Source organism: Habropoda laboriosa, unplaced genomic scaffold, assembly GCF_001263275.1.
Source record: "Habropoda laboriosa isolate 0110345459 unplaced genomic scaffold, ASM126327v1 scaffold72, whole genome shotgun sequence".
Lineage (NCBI taxonomy): Eukaryota > Metazoa > Arthropoda > Insecta > Hymenoptera > Apidae > Habropoda > Habropoda laboriosa.
This window is the reverse complement of record NW_017100188.1, coordinates 788,546-802,440: the sequence shown is the minus strand read 5'-3', so window position 1 is coordinate 802,440 and position 13,895 is coordinate 788,546. Positions and strand designations below refer to the sequence as shown.

Sequence of the window (13,895 nt, the reverse complement as noted above, 5' to 3'; positions counted from 1 at the left end):
AATCCCTTTCGTGTTTGTTGTTAATTTTTTAATTGGAAGAATGCTTCCTCTTAGGAAATCGCGAATTGTTGATAGTCTAATCCTTTTTTAATCCTTTCTTCGTTCTCGTCTGTGGCGTTAGTGGTTCGATTTAGAAGAAATTTGGGAAAATTGGATTTTTAAGCGAATTGGAAAAAATTCGATCTCGAATGCTTCTTCTCGTGAAACACGAATTGTTGATATTTTAACCCTTTCTCAGCTCTTATCTGTGTCGTTAGTAGTTCGACTTAGAAAAGACTTGAAATAATTGCATTTCCAATACGTCTGTTTTGCAATTTCTATGAACACGTGACAATTTTAACCCTTTTCTTACTTGAAAAGCTTAGAAAGTACTCTTTCTTTACAAACAATGTGAAATTTTACAGAAATCACTTTTCTATCTTGCGATTTTCACACCCTAAAATCCTCGTTCACGTTTCCTCGAGTAAAACTCTGGGTAGCCAATCGGCGATGCAAATGTCGACGAAGGATGAGGAAAGAATCGAGCCCAGAATCGAATCGAAACAGCCCAGCCGGGAATCCAACCAGCCTTCTTTTAGGTTAAAACCAGCCTTCTTTCGTCATACACAGAGGAGAATTGTGAAATCACATTCCTAAATAGTTCCTTCACTCTTCCATCTCGAAAGCTTGTGTCCAGCAACGGACCAGCAACAGGTGAATTTCCATTCGATGTAATCGTTGGATCGATCGAGACACGTGTTTAATTCAATCCCCGCTGTTTAATTAGATAATTACGGTCCGATAGGGGACAGATAAATTCTCTTTGAATTCCAGTTGACAATTATCGGCTCTAACAGATCTACCCGCTGCTCGATTTTTGTGTTCGCGTTCACCTCTGTCGTTAACGTTCGACTCGTTAATTAGACGAATTCGACTAACGTGTGAATTGAGTGCTATTAACCTGTTTGGAGGTTAATACGTTGAAATAAAAAGTTAGGTAATGATAAATACTTAGAGATATAAAAAATAGTTAATCGTGTAAATAAAAATAGTTACGGAGAAATTGTGGAATAATTTTGTGGTCGATTGTACTGTCCTTGAAAAAAAAAAATGAGTGTGATTTGAGTGCTATGAACCATTTTGGAAGTTAACAAGTTGCAATAAAAATTTAGGTAAGAATACATAGTTAGAGATATAAATATTTAATTATATAGAATTAGTGAAATACATCTGAAACAGTTATGGAGAAATTGTGGAATGGTTTCATGTACTATCCTTGAAAGAGACAATTATACAGGGTGTTTCTAAAGTTATGGTCCAACTGGAAAAGGTTGATGCTTTGAAATTTTTTTCAGAGCTCATAGAGTACGTTTGTTTCTATAAAAATCGTGGAAATTGCAATGAAATATTACTTCTACAATATCATAGAACACAGCGTTCGAAATCCTTTCAGAGATTCTTAGCTAAATAAATACCTCGGTCGTGTCAATCCTGTCAGGAAGTGCAAGGTTTCCTGATGTATTCCATCCTCAATAATATACATTTTTCTTATCAACGTTAGCACACCTTGGTTTTAATGCTGCAAAATAGATTGCTCGAAGTGATTTCAAAGACCATTAGCTAGGTATATTCAACCGAGAGCAGTTCATCGGTAGAACCTCAAGTTGAATGTTTCAAACGATTTTACTAAATGGAAATAATTAGTTTCGTTTCTTATCCTACATTTGTTAGGATTTTATTAAACTTCGAAAGCAATGAAATAATTCGGCGAAAGGAGTGTCAATGGCAAACTGAACTATCAAAGGTCCCAATGAACGTGGGAAACGTATGTAACCACGGGACAAGAATAAACGGTTTATTACAAGATGAAAAGTGACGCGCTTCGAACCTCGACCCTGAATCACCCACAGACGTTTATCCATCTCTCCTTCTACACGTGCGTATGTTCTTTCCTTCGACGTTCACGAACGAACGGTAAATTTCTATCCAGTCCCACTGCTTCTTGACGAAAAGACATTAGGAACGCTGGCTTATTAGACTTGCCATTCCTCGTAAACAATTTTTTATCGCTACTGTGACAGGGGATTAATTAAACGTCATCAATAATTATATGCAGAAAGTATGAAAACCTGTGTATATCGTGTAATTTGTATCTACCTATGTGAACGGTATTTTGCATTTTCAATATATGGGGTGTTCGGTTTAAGAAAATCGGATTTTGTCAGTTGAAGGAAAGTTAATTCGAAGATCGAGAAAATTGAATTTTATCAACCGAGGGTAATTGAATTTTTATCAGTGGAGGACATTTAATTTTAATCAACCGAAGAAAATTGAATATTATCAGTGGAGAAAATTGAATTTTATCAGTCGAGGAGAACTGAATTTCCTTCCACTGATAAAATTCAGTTTTATCAATCGAAAAGAATTGAATTTCATCAATCGAAGGAAAATTCATTTTATCAATTCTAAGGCGTGAAACTCCTCCAGTTTCAAGCTTCTCAGGGAAGTTTCATCGTCCATGGACCATGAAATTTTGCATTCCCTCTTATTCGTGGACTGATAAGTTATGAATGATAACGCGTTGCTGGTACCAGCAACGACCACGTGGAACGTGGAGTAAGGAAAGCTTCGTGTTGCTTCTCTCGAAGAAGGACGAAACAGCGTAAACGTAAGAGGAGCGTCTGGTCTAGGCGAATGCTTGGCATATTATACAGGGTGTGTCTGTGTTGCGCCGCGATGCGGTCTGACCGCATTGCAATATTATCTCGCGGTGCTATTTCGTAACTCTGGCTTTTGAGTTTCCGTTTCTGACGCGGTTCGAACGAACCCTTTCCCCTTCCTATACTTGTTTCCCCTGACAATCGTGTAGACTACTCTTAACAAAGTTGAAATCAGTATTAATGAACAGGTGTTACTGGTTCTTGCCAATGGAACACTATGTTACATTCTATTTTATAATTACTTCAAATTCGTCAGGGTCGAAATTATTTTTAATTAGAAATTTTCATAAATTCCCTGACGAATAGTCGGTATTCTACAGGGCAGTCCGTAAGTGACTTTACCACTTAAAAATTGAGCGATATTGTTTTTACTACACGTTCCAAAATTTTTCCTGCAGATTTTGAAAAAAAAGTGGGTTCAATTTTTAAGTGGTAAAGCGACTTATGGATCACCCTGTATTATATTTAATATGTTTCTGTTAGCTATGGATATCTTTTCCTTCAAACGCAGAATAATTCCAATTTTCACAAAAATTCTCATTGTCAATTATTCCATGTTCCTCATTTCAACCAGAAATTTGAAAAAGCTTTATTTCTTTCCGAAGTATAATACAATTCCGAGCCCAAAATTCCTCTGCAGTCGATAATCTTCAACCCTTGCACGACCTCGTAAAACAGTCCCAAGAGACGATATGAAAAATTGTACGCCTGACAGAACGAACAGTATCGAGCAGCTAATCAATTTCGTTAATTTCTTGCCAATTCACGGGATACTTAGAACAGCCGGCGTGTAGCTTTCTTGTTCGTTCAAGCAGCAAACACGACTCGCGAATTTACGATACTGCGCTCGGACTGCGGTGCAGTTAGGCCTGATAGATAGTCTGAATAGCGCTACGGTAGCACGCAGGGCGTGGTCATAGTTGCATGGTTCCGTGGAACAGCTATATCCACGTTCCACAGCCTGGAAAATGTTTAACGATCCCTCATAATTGTTGCAGGATAGAAACAGGCATTTATTATGCATCCTAGGCAACTTTGGATTTTCACTTCGTTTTCTTCGCTTGCAAATTTTTCCAATGAATATTCCAGGGGAATTTAATTAACCTCTTGCGCATTGATTTAGTTCGAAGAAACTTTTCACATAAATTAATTTCCCTCGGCAGGTTGCGATACACCGCGCTTACAAATAACGCAACACGTTTCTTCTTTACAATTCATTTACGCGAAGCGAGTGGCGCAGTGTTATAGACAACCGCGAGTCATGAGATAATATTTATATTGGAGTGTTTAATATTGGAAAGAATATTCAAGGAGTAATTGTTAAAGGTTCATCAACGAGAGTCAGACAAGGTCCGTAAATTTTTATGCTTCAGCTTTCTTCGTAAAGTAACTTCTATGTCAATACAGTATTATAATTTAATTATTGTAAATACACGGGACATCGTGTTCATTTTTTTTTCTTCAAAATTGAAATTAAATTAAATCTTGCAACAGTTTAGGCTTCTTTCGGTAATTATTCAAACTGAATCACGAGTCAATCTTGTCGACAAATTCCTTACGAAATATTCATTAACCCTTTGATTACTTTTGGAGAATCACACTCGGTATGCATTTCTCTTTTCAAACATAGTCGTGATTCTCCGCTTCGAAGAAAGAAATGCACGAGTCTAACTCTTCAAAAGTAGTCAAAGGGTTGACGAATATGATTAAACGCGAATTGGTCGTTGCGTTAGTAGATTGGACACGAAATTTGTTACGCGATCGGAATGTCTTAGGACAATGGCGGTTGTCAGTAGGTAACGGTACCTCAGCCAAGTTACGCCTCGGTTCGCGTGAATTTGTTGTTAAGTCACGATTCGTGCGGCATGAACTGAATTTTGTCGCGTACTAGTTAGGTTCGATTATGTTTCCGTCTTTTTCATCCTGGAACGAGCTTGGTAACCGGCGTGGGAAGATGCTCTTATTGTTTCGATTTTAATGGACGGTACTTGAAGACGCGTTCGAGACGTGTAAATGGAATTTTGATCGTTGCTGGGAATGATTTTAGCGGTGTGGAATGTTGATCGTGATTAAGATTGATACGATCGAATTAAGCTTGCAACTGTTGCGTGTGCTATGTGGAAATTGATCTAACAAGGAAACGTATTGAACCCACATACTCTGATTTTGATGAAATTTATATGGGAGGTAGTTTAAGTATCTTTTTTATCGGAAATCGTCCATATTGAGGGAATGAAAATAGGCCTTAATGCTGAAGAAAACATATTTTTTAGAATATCTCTAGAAAGTAGAAGGTACAGGAAAAAACATTTTTTAAAAAATTGTATGTCTTTGAATGGAAAATTAAATCACATGAGGTATTTAAACAAAAAAATTATTTGTTTAAATAATACATTAAAAATTTGAATATTTTCGTTAAAATTTTCAATCGATTTTCATGCAAACTTGTGTGTATGAATTATAGACCAAAATATAAGAATTTTCTTTCGCGAAAATATGAGAAATGAAGAATATTTTTCGAAAATATGTTTAGGTTCTTCTTTTAGTAGGTTTCTACTCGATTTACATCTTTTATTCGAGTATCTTTATAACAAAGAGAATATCTTGTTTCGTCAGGCAAATATGGCTAACTTGAAACGACAGATAATTTGGCTCAGGTAATACGATATTTCAATTCGTTGAATCTATGAAGGGACAACAACTTGGTCTAATTTGATCATTATGTATCTTCTTTGTTTATTTCTTTCGCTGAAACGGCCATTAGAATACGGAACTTCAATGGCTTCACAATTTCCTCGAGCTAACCCTTCCATATTCTCTTTCTTCACTTCCTTCTTGCTCAAGTAACCAAGAAAATCAAGAATTTCAATAGCCTTGCAACATCCATGAGTTAACCCTTCCATATTTTCTCTTTATTTCACGGAAACAAATATCGAGATCCATAATTCCCCCCGTTTCTTCCTTCGCTCAAAGCAATCGACCATCCAAGTCTACAATTTCAAGTTTGATCCTTCCATATCCCTTTTTGCCACATCTTTTTTCCTCTCTAGCTATCGTAATAAGGAATTAGAATATTTGTTAACTTAAAGTTACGTCCCTTGATGCATTTTGCATGACATAGAATGACTTAATTTTAATTTAAAGTACAGCTTTGAAATAAATAACCTTAGAAGAAAATAAAAAATAAGTGACATTAGAATAAAATAACAAATAAATTACTCTAGTATAAAATACAGATACAGAATAAATGACTTAATTTAGCACAAAACTCCTTTATTCCTCATGTTGTAACTTGCTGCATCCTACCAGTATATTTCTATCACCAAATGCAAGCAAGTTACTCGGGTGACCTGTTTCAAATGCCCCACCCTGTATAAAGAGATCACTTATATACATATATTTTCCACCATAAACTAAAAAGGAGAATTTTTCGACTCAGAGTGTGTTACCAGTATACCCACGATATTTCAACCAGCAAGCACATTGAATGCAAAATCCTGCACCAGTTCTATTCCACATCTGCTCTCCAAGCCCCAAGGAAATTTCTTTGAAGGAAACAGGTCGGTGTCAAACGGTCGAACGAAACCGTAACAAATACAACCTTAGTCTCTCTCAACTATCCACCTACACACCATGGAACACAACTCGCCTACCTGACCGCCTCTCTACCTAACCTAAAAGCCGCATAATCCGAACTTTCTTGTTACCACGTTCGCATAATGGCCAGTCTCTGTGGCTAGGTATGACCCGTGGAAAGTGGAACCAGTATCGAGTCGTTGGATTCCATTGCAATTTATACGTCACATAGCTAGCACGGTCGTTTTCACTTGTCCGCCGTTATTAGATCTCCTTGCGGAAAAAAATGAATAGCGATATCACTACGAGATATCGTTGGTTCATGTTTAACCCTTTCGTTACCAGTGGGACGTATATTACGTACCACCTGAGTACTAGAACACAAATTGGTCTCAATTTAATATCCATTAGCACGATCGGTAGATAAATACAAAGTTCTTGAAAAGAGTAATTTAGGCACTAAAGGGTTAAACATCAATCTCAGATTTTTATCTCAATTTAGACGAATAAAAAATTCTTGAAAAGAATAATTTAGGTACTAAAGGGTTGACACGTTTCACGTTGTGTGTGAAGAAAAATTGATCGTAATTTAGATGAATAAGAAATTCATGGAAAGAGTAATTTAGGCACCAAAGAGGGTTAACGTGTACCATTCGTGCAACATTCATGCAAAGTATGTGCAAAGGAAGATTAAAGTGTCGAGAATTCTAGCCTACAGGTATTTTATTATAAATAAATATTTCAGTTTCTGGCGAACATTGCAACTTTAATAAATACGAGTTGGAAAGGCACCAGGAAGCGAAGGAACGCGAATTATACGGCATAAAATAGCAGAATGGTTTCAATAACATTTGCATTAGGTTTGTTGGAGATTTCTTTATTGCTAAGGAAAATTGTTGTCGATTTTCTCAATTCTTGTGCGTAGTTGTGGTATTAGATTGCCGATTCACGTGGTTAAGAAACGCAGAAACATTGCGGATACACTTGGATTTGGTCGTTCGAGGAACGAGCTTTCTCTTCCATCAATTGCTGCCTCCGCCATTCTTGCGCGACTCTAGCTCGCGAATTTTATGCCGCGCGTTCGCCTTCTAACCACGGAACCGGTGGTTCCTGTTTGCACGTATTATGGGGGAAGATTGTTTCCGAGAAGTGGTACGAAGATGCAGGAAATAGTTTAGAAGAAGGTTAAATTACTGGTTTAAGGATGCAGTGTACGTAGCACTTTCTGCCTTGTTAATTGTAATCTTTCGCTTTCTGAAGATCTCTTGTACGAGATGAGCTTTAATTTAGCGACGAGATTTACTGTATTCCTAGCGGAATATCGTAGAAAATTTCTTCATTTTTCAGATCAACTTCTGGGATTGATGTCTTCCAATGAATAATCGTGGACTCTGAATCTCTTTTTTTCCTAGTTCAAGAACATTGTAAGGAAGAAATCTTCAATGTTGACGAAAAATGGTGATTTTGAAGATTTTTATGAAATAAAAGAATTTCATTTTTCTGATTCAATTCTGGGACTGATTTTTCCCAATAAATTATCCCGCTAAATAATCCCTATTTTTCTCATTTAACGATATTTCAACGGAGAAATGTTCAATTTCGATGTTAAGATTCAATGAATAATTCCGTTTTTACTATTTAATTGTAAGAATGTTTCGCCATTGAAATGAATGAGGAAGAATGGATTTGTGAATTCTACAGAGCAACCGAGGCGAAGATGAGGAACGTAGCATCACGGGAGATTTAATCTAGGAATCAGAGGCTTCCGTTTCCACGTTTTACATAGCACGCGTCGATGTATGCGACAGCTCACTGAGCAGAACGAAAATCGCTCAGGTTCTCCGGTGAACGAAGCCGAAGGGAAGAGAGTACCGTTCGGCATCGTGCCGCTCAAACGCTCGAAATAGAAAAGAAGGAAGCATCGGGAAATATTTCGATCTTCCTGCCATACTTTCCACCCACTACGAACTCACCCAAGTAACTCATAGTAATCACTTTACCTTTCCTCAAATTTTACTTTTCATTTTAATCTCCGAAGTCTTTATTATTTCTTCAAAGTTGAGTTTTACATTTCCTTTTCGTAAATAAAAAATTCTACAATTGCTCCATTGTCGTCCATTTTGCTTTTCTTAAATTATTTCGTGGCCTCAAAATTTAAGTTTTGGTAACCTCAAGTTTTCCAGGAACATTTCTTCGCGAATTGAAAATTGCCTTTCGTGCCTTTTCACAGGAGACAAAGTCCTGAATTACAAAAGCAGCAAGCTAGACTATTTCCTAACAATTTGTCTGAGAATATCTCGATTCAATTAGCGTGCAACGAATTCCTCACAATTCTAGCATAACAGTGTCCTGATTTTGAAGTTGAGACATCAACACGGCCATTATTCCCTCGCATTACAACTTAACACCTCGAAGCAAAGGCCGAAACAAGACGTCAAACTGGACAGTGCACTTAATCATACGATCTACCCAACATCAGAAACGTCCTCTTCCTCTATCGTTCCCTTTCCAACGTCCATCAAAACGAACCATATTGCGGCCTATCAAGCCTATAGCTCGTTAAAAGCCGTTGGTCATTAGCGTCTCTCTATCGCGAGCAAACGAGGCCAAGTTGTTCGCGACACTCTAATAAACTAACCAAGAAACACCATTCGAAATGATCGATATAATTTCATCGAAATACAAACCGAATAACGTCTCGAAATGAATATCTACGGAAGATTGATTAGATCCCCCCTCCGAAAAAGGTAAGGTTACACAAGGTGGTTCCATCCTCAAGCCACAATTATATCAAGATCTTCTGTTAGTTTCATTCCTGAGAACTTACGTTTCTTTCTCCTACGTTCCACGCCGTGATCCTTGTCCTGGGTACATGTACACGGCACAGAAGGTCTCCGCGATCGAGTCGACGAAATTCACTGCACAAAACCGTACGAGCCTTTCAGGCCTAACGCAAGATGTAAAATTCGGAACACAAGTTACCCAACTACGGGACAGACTTCTAATCTCAATCGATTCGTTTATGTGAGAAACTCGTGATCACAGTTTTCTTATGGAACAGTGACGATGGAGTAGACGAATGTCCACGGTGCGAAAATGTGCGGACAAGAAAGAAAAAAAATATGATAAAAGAGAGGCGAACGGAATGGATTCAGGGTCACGGAGCTCCTTCCCTCCGGCCCACCGCTTCGAGACTGAGGAACCCGGTTCTCTCTCTCTCCAGGTGAACGGCGCGAGTTACCTGAGTAAGAGGCTTCTCTCCTCGAGAAGACACGGCGTGGTGGAGAGAGAGAAAAGGAAGCAGACGTGAACGTAGGCGCGTTGTGGAAAAGGTGGAGGTGAAGCAGGCTCTCGGGTTGACTCGTGGCGTCAACGAAGACGGCCGAGTGCTCGCTTGACTCCTTGTTTGTTTATCGCCGATGGGATTGCACAGGGTTGCGTTCACGATGCGTTTCGATGCGTTTTCGTGCTGTATCTTTTGCATCCAGCCACGAACACGCGAGCAATTCTTCGTTGTTGATTGTTCGAATGATGGAGGAATGTTGGTTTGTCGAGTGAGATCGTTGGAATGTTTTTGGGTGTTTTCGTGGTTTGGGAGAGGTTGGGATAAGTGACGGTGATCGTAAGCCTAAAATTGTGATTCATGGTTGCTGAAAATTTATGCCTGTGATTTATTGATGAAACACTGTTGGAAATGTCAAGGTTCATTTTTGTATGCGGCTATTTTTCAACGCAACTCCAATCTTATTGCACTTTCTTTAGTTTATTAGAAACGTAAGGACCTGTTTAGGTTACATAACGAATGAAAAAGATTTAATTGTTTGAACTACTTCAAGTAGCATGTTCTTTTATGTGCGATCACCGATGTGTTTTTGTTTTTCTGTAAAATTACGACCCGAGACTAATTCCTACACTCAACGAAATATAAAAATACACCAGTAGACTACATTTAAAATTTCTAAACTCCAAAAACTTAATTTTTCACTTTCAGAACTCTCAGAAATTTGAAAATTCATTTACTCCAATTAAAAAAAAAAAAAAACTATTGTACGTACACTCATCTGAAAATTCAATCAACGAATCACATTAATTAACAAAGTGGTTTTCTTCTCAGAACTCTCAGAAATCTGAAAATTCCTTCGCTTCTATTAAAAAAATAAAGATTATTGTAAATGCAATCATCTGGAAATTTAATCAACCCTACTTACCTGTCACATATTCCATACATAGGCATAAAAATTTTAAATCGTCAGACGTAGAAATCATTCGGCGATAATCAATCGAATCGTAGAGATAGAAAATTTCCCGGTAACGCTGGAGACATCGACGCTCGGGTAGGAAAGATCGCTCAGGGAGTTCGACGCATGGTCGAGCTTTTTCCTAACGAAAGTCGCGGACACACGAGCGCGAGGGTTTCGCGGAAGCGATACGGTTTCGCTGTGGACACCATGGAATCGCGATCGTCGTTGCACGTAGCCGGGAACGACGTCATAAATAGCCGGAGGCGAGCGGCTCGTGCGCAACTTTAACCCGGCCGATTAATTTCTAGCCTAACAGGATACCTGTAGCTGGTCGTTTGAAATACTGAGATCGCGAGATATATGTATACGTAGTATCTGCCAGGACTAATTGCATAACGGGTAGGCCATTTTTGAGCGACCGATAAACGACGTACAAGAGTATACATATGCATGTACGAGCTTCACAGAGAGGATTCAATGTGGGTATTTAACCCTCACAGGTCGTGTGTTGTCCCAGTTAGCAGCTCGTTACCGTTGCATTTTAGGCGGTTGAATGTGTGAAACGCCAGAATTACGACGTGAATCATGCCGTTTAACTTCTTTTCAGGAACGTTTTTGTTCAAGTTAGAAAAGTATGATCTAATTTTTTATACAGTTAGGTTCGTTCATTTGAAATCGATCAAAATTAAACTGTTCTTCTTGCTAAGAGATTATGTAACGAATACATAATTATATTTTTTCTATCACAAATATCAGAACTTTCAAAAATACTAAACATACATGTGTCAGTGTCGTTGAAGAGATTAAGACTCTTAGCACGAGATATTTGTGTAGTGTTCTCTCTGTCGCGTTTTCATTATTTATTTTTAATTTTAAATGTCGTAAAACAAATTACAGGTATTTTGTTTATTTGCTCTTCAACTTACATGGAACGAATGTTCTTCTTAGTATCCAATTTTTCAACCACTTTTCTAATCAGTTTTCCTTTTCTCTCATTCGAATATTTTCGTTATCTTTAAATGTCTGAAGTATCCAGCGTTAAAGTGTCTAGATTTGAAACTTCGCCAATTTATTCCCCCGATGATATCATATTTTGCTTTTCAATTACTCAAAGATTTCAAGTGAAAACGAGCATCCTGAGGAGGCGAAGAACCGTGACACAGACACGCCGGCCAATTTGCTTCGTCGGAGTTTTCTGGCTTGCTAGGCAGCCTAAGGACGATGGTTCCGTATTATTTATAAACAGCAGGACACGGTGATTCGCGTGCGTGTGCAACGAGCTGCCGGGTTGAACGCCTCCAGAGTGCAACAGACCCAATAAAACGGTAACTGACCAAGGCTTCAGCTCGCCACACTGTCGCAAAAGTGTCCAACACGTCCGACTTTCCGGACGATCCGCGTTAAAGTATCGAGTCTTGCCGGCGAAGCTAATTAAAATTTGAAAATGATCACGTTGAATCGCGGCCTGGTGAGCGCAAGCGAGCGTTCCTCTTGCATAACTGAACGCTTGAAAAAAAGTGTTACGCCTTCTGGAACAGCCTGCAGAACAGCTCCTTTGAACGTACCTTTAAATTTTGTGAAAACACCTAATCGACTTCTCGTCTCACAATTTCTCACTTTTAATTAATACATTTAAGAAAAGAATAGTTTTGTGTTAAACATATGGGACGACATAATATTCCTCCATTTTTTAAAATGCAATTTTAAGTTTTAGGGTTTGAATTGATTGAATAGATTTTTTCTGATTCTCAGAATCTTCGAGTATACTGAATGTTGAGTAGTGGTGCAGTTTGGTAAAAATTAGCAGAAAACGAGGTAAATTCAATGTTTCGTAATGATTGCATTATGGAGATCATTATGAAGTCTATCTCCGTGCAAAGTGACTGGAAGGTTCTTACATAAGGCTTGTAATTTCAGAAAATCCACATTGACATTGGTAAACGATACATGTAGGACACGGTGGTGTTCAAGCTACATAGTTCATTATGTTAGTCGATCGGTTTACCCTATGAAATCATACATCTATTCTTAAAATTGTAGACCTTAGTTCAAATATCTTGAAAATTTTCGTAACAACCCACTCGATGATCAATCTCCATGAAAATTCTCATTTTTAACATAAAAACCCAACGATAAACAAACAGGATATGAACCAATTGTGAGCATCTGAAGAAGGCTGACTTTTTAAGGTCCTAGATATGCTTTTTAAGATCCTAGGTATTTAATAATCTGATAGATAGAATTTCACTTGAAACGAACAAATATTGTCATTTGATCGATTTTTCTCTTAATTCACCAACTCCGTTGAATTGAAAAATCACTGCTGCCATTTCTTACAATCATTATACACCTCAAGTTTTATGCAAATATTGTAAATAACATGTTACAGGAATTTTCCCATATGATGATGTACAATATTCCTAAAACGAAGTTAAATTACCAACTTCCATCGCAGGACCTCAATTATTCCCAAGGAAAGACCTATCAACCTTCGAATAGTGTTATTAACCTCGCTGTAAAGAGAAAGACAAGCGTAGTCACGATGGATTTTCATTTTTCCTCAAACGTATGGTTCTCTCTGACTAAAAACGCGACTGGTTTCGCATCGGTGCTCTCGTTCGACCACCAAAGGCTCTCGACGTGCGACGATTACGCACTTTCCCAACTTTCTTCCATCGGTATCGACGCAGCTGCGACTTCACCTTACTTATCCAAGAGTAAAACGAGACCTTGTAAATCAGTCTCCGTTTCACATGGTTAATTTTCATGTAACCTTCCGTAGAATTAGCCGTCGTCGATGTTAAACGTTAAAACTCCGAACGATACGACGAGATTATCCACGTCCTTGTAGATTCACGAGCACAGTGAGTTTAATTGCACAAAGCTAGAAGGACAAGTCGAATCTCTATCGCGTCATCTCGCGGGAGGCTTAAATAGAAACACATGACTCACGGGCTCTGTTGCCTTTCTTCCAGGTTCTGGACGTCACCGCGAAGACATCCGGCACAAAACGGACGAGGGGATGAGAGGACTGCAGGATCATCCAGGTATTTAATTCACCTTCGTTCTCGCGGTTCGTGGAATAAGGAGGCGACCATGGCGGAAGCTATTCGTTTCCTTTCTAGATAAATAGAAAATTACATTGTTCTAATGGGAGGGAGTGCATAGTCGTAATTATTGACGTGGATTAATTGCTATCTCTGGAGGATTTGCAATTCATTGTCATATTTGAAAATTTATTGTACTATATTTAAAAAGTATAACTTCTTTTAATTCGTGCGAATACGATGCTTCAATTCGTGAGAATGCAGTTTCTTATTTTTTCGTATTTTTGCAAAGCATTTCTCTGGAATTTGGAAAATTTATAATTTATAGTAGT

General features: G+C 38.2%; 1 protein-coding gene across 1 annotated transcript in view; it reads right to left on the bottom strand.

Annotated features, from left to right (window-relative positions):
* Nucleotides 1-9,132, bottom strand: part of LOC108579756 (sushi, von Willebrand factor type A, EGF and pentraxin domain-containing protein 1) — a 52,081-nt gene extending 42,949 nt beyond the window's left edge. The window contains exon 1 of the mRNA XM_017943364.1: nucleotides 9,103-9,132. The gene's annotated coding sequence lies outside the window, so the exon portion shown is untranslated. The remainder of the gene's footprint in view (nucleotides 1-9,102) is intronic.
* Nucleotides 9,133-13,895: the final 4,763 nt, after the last annotated feature.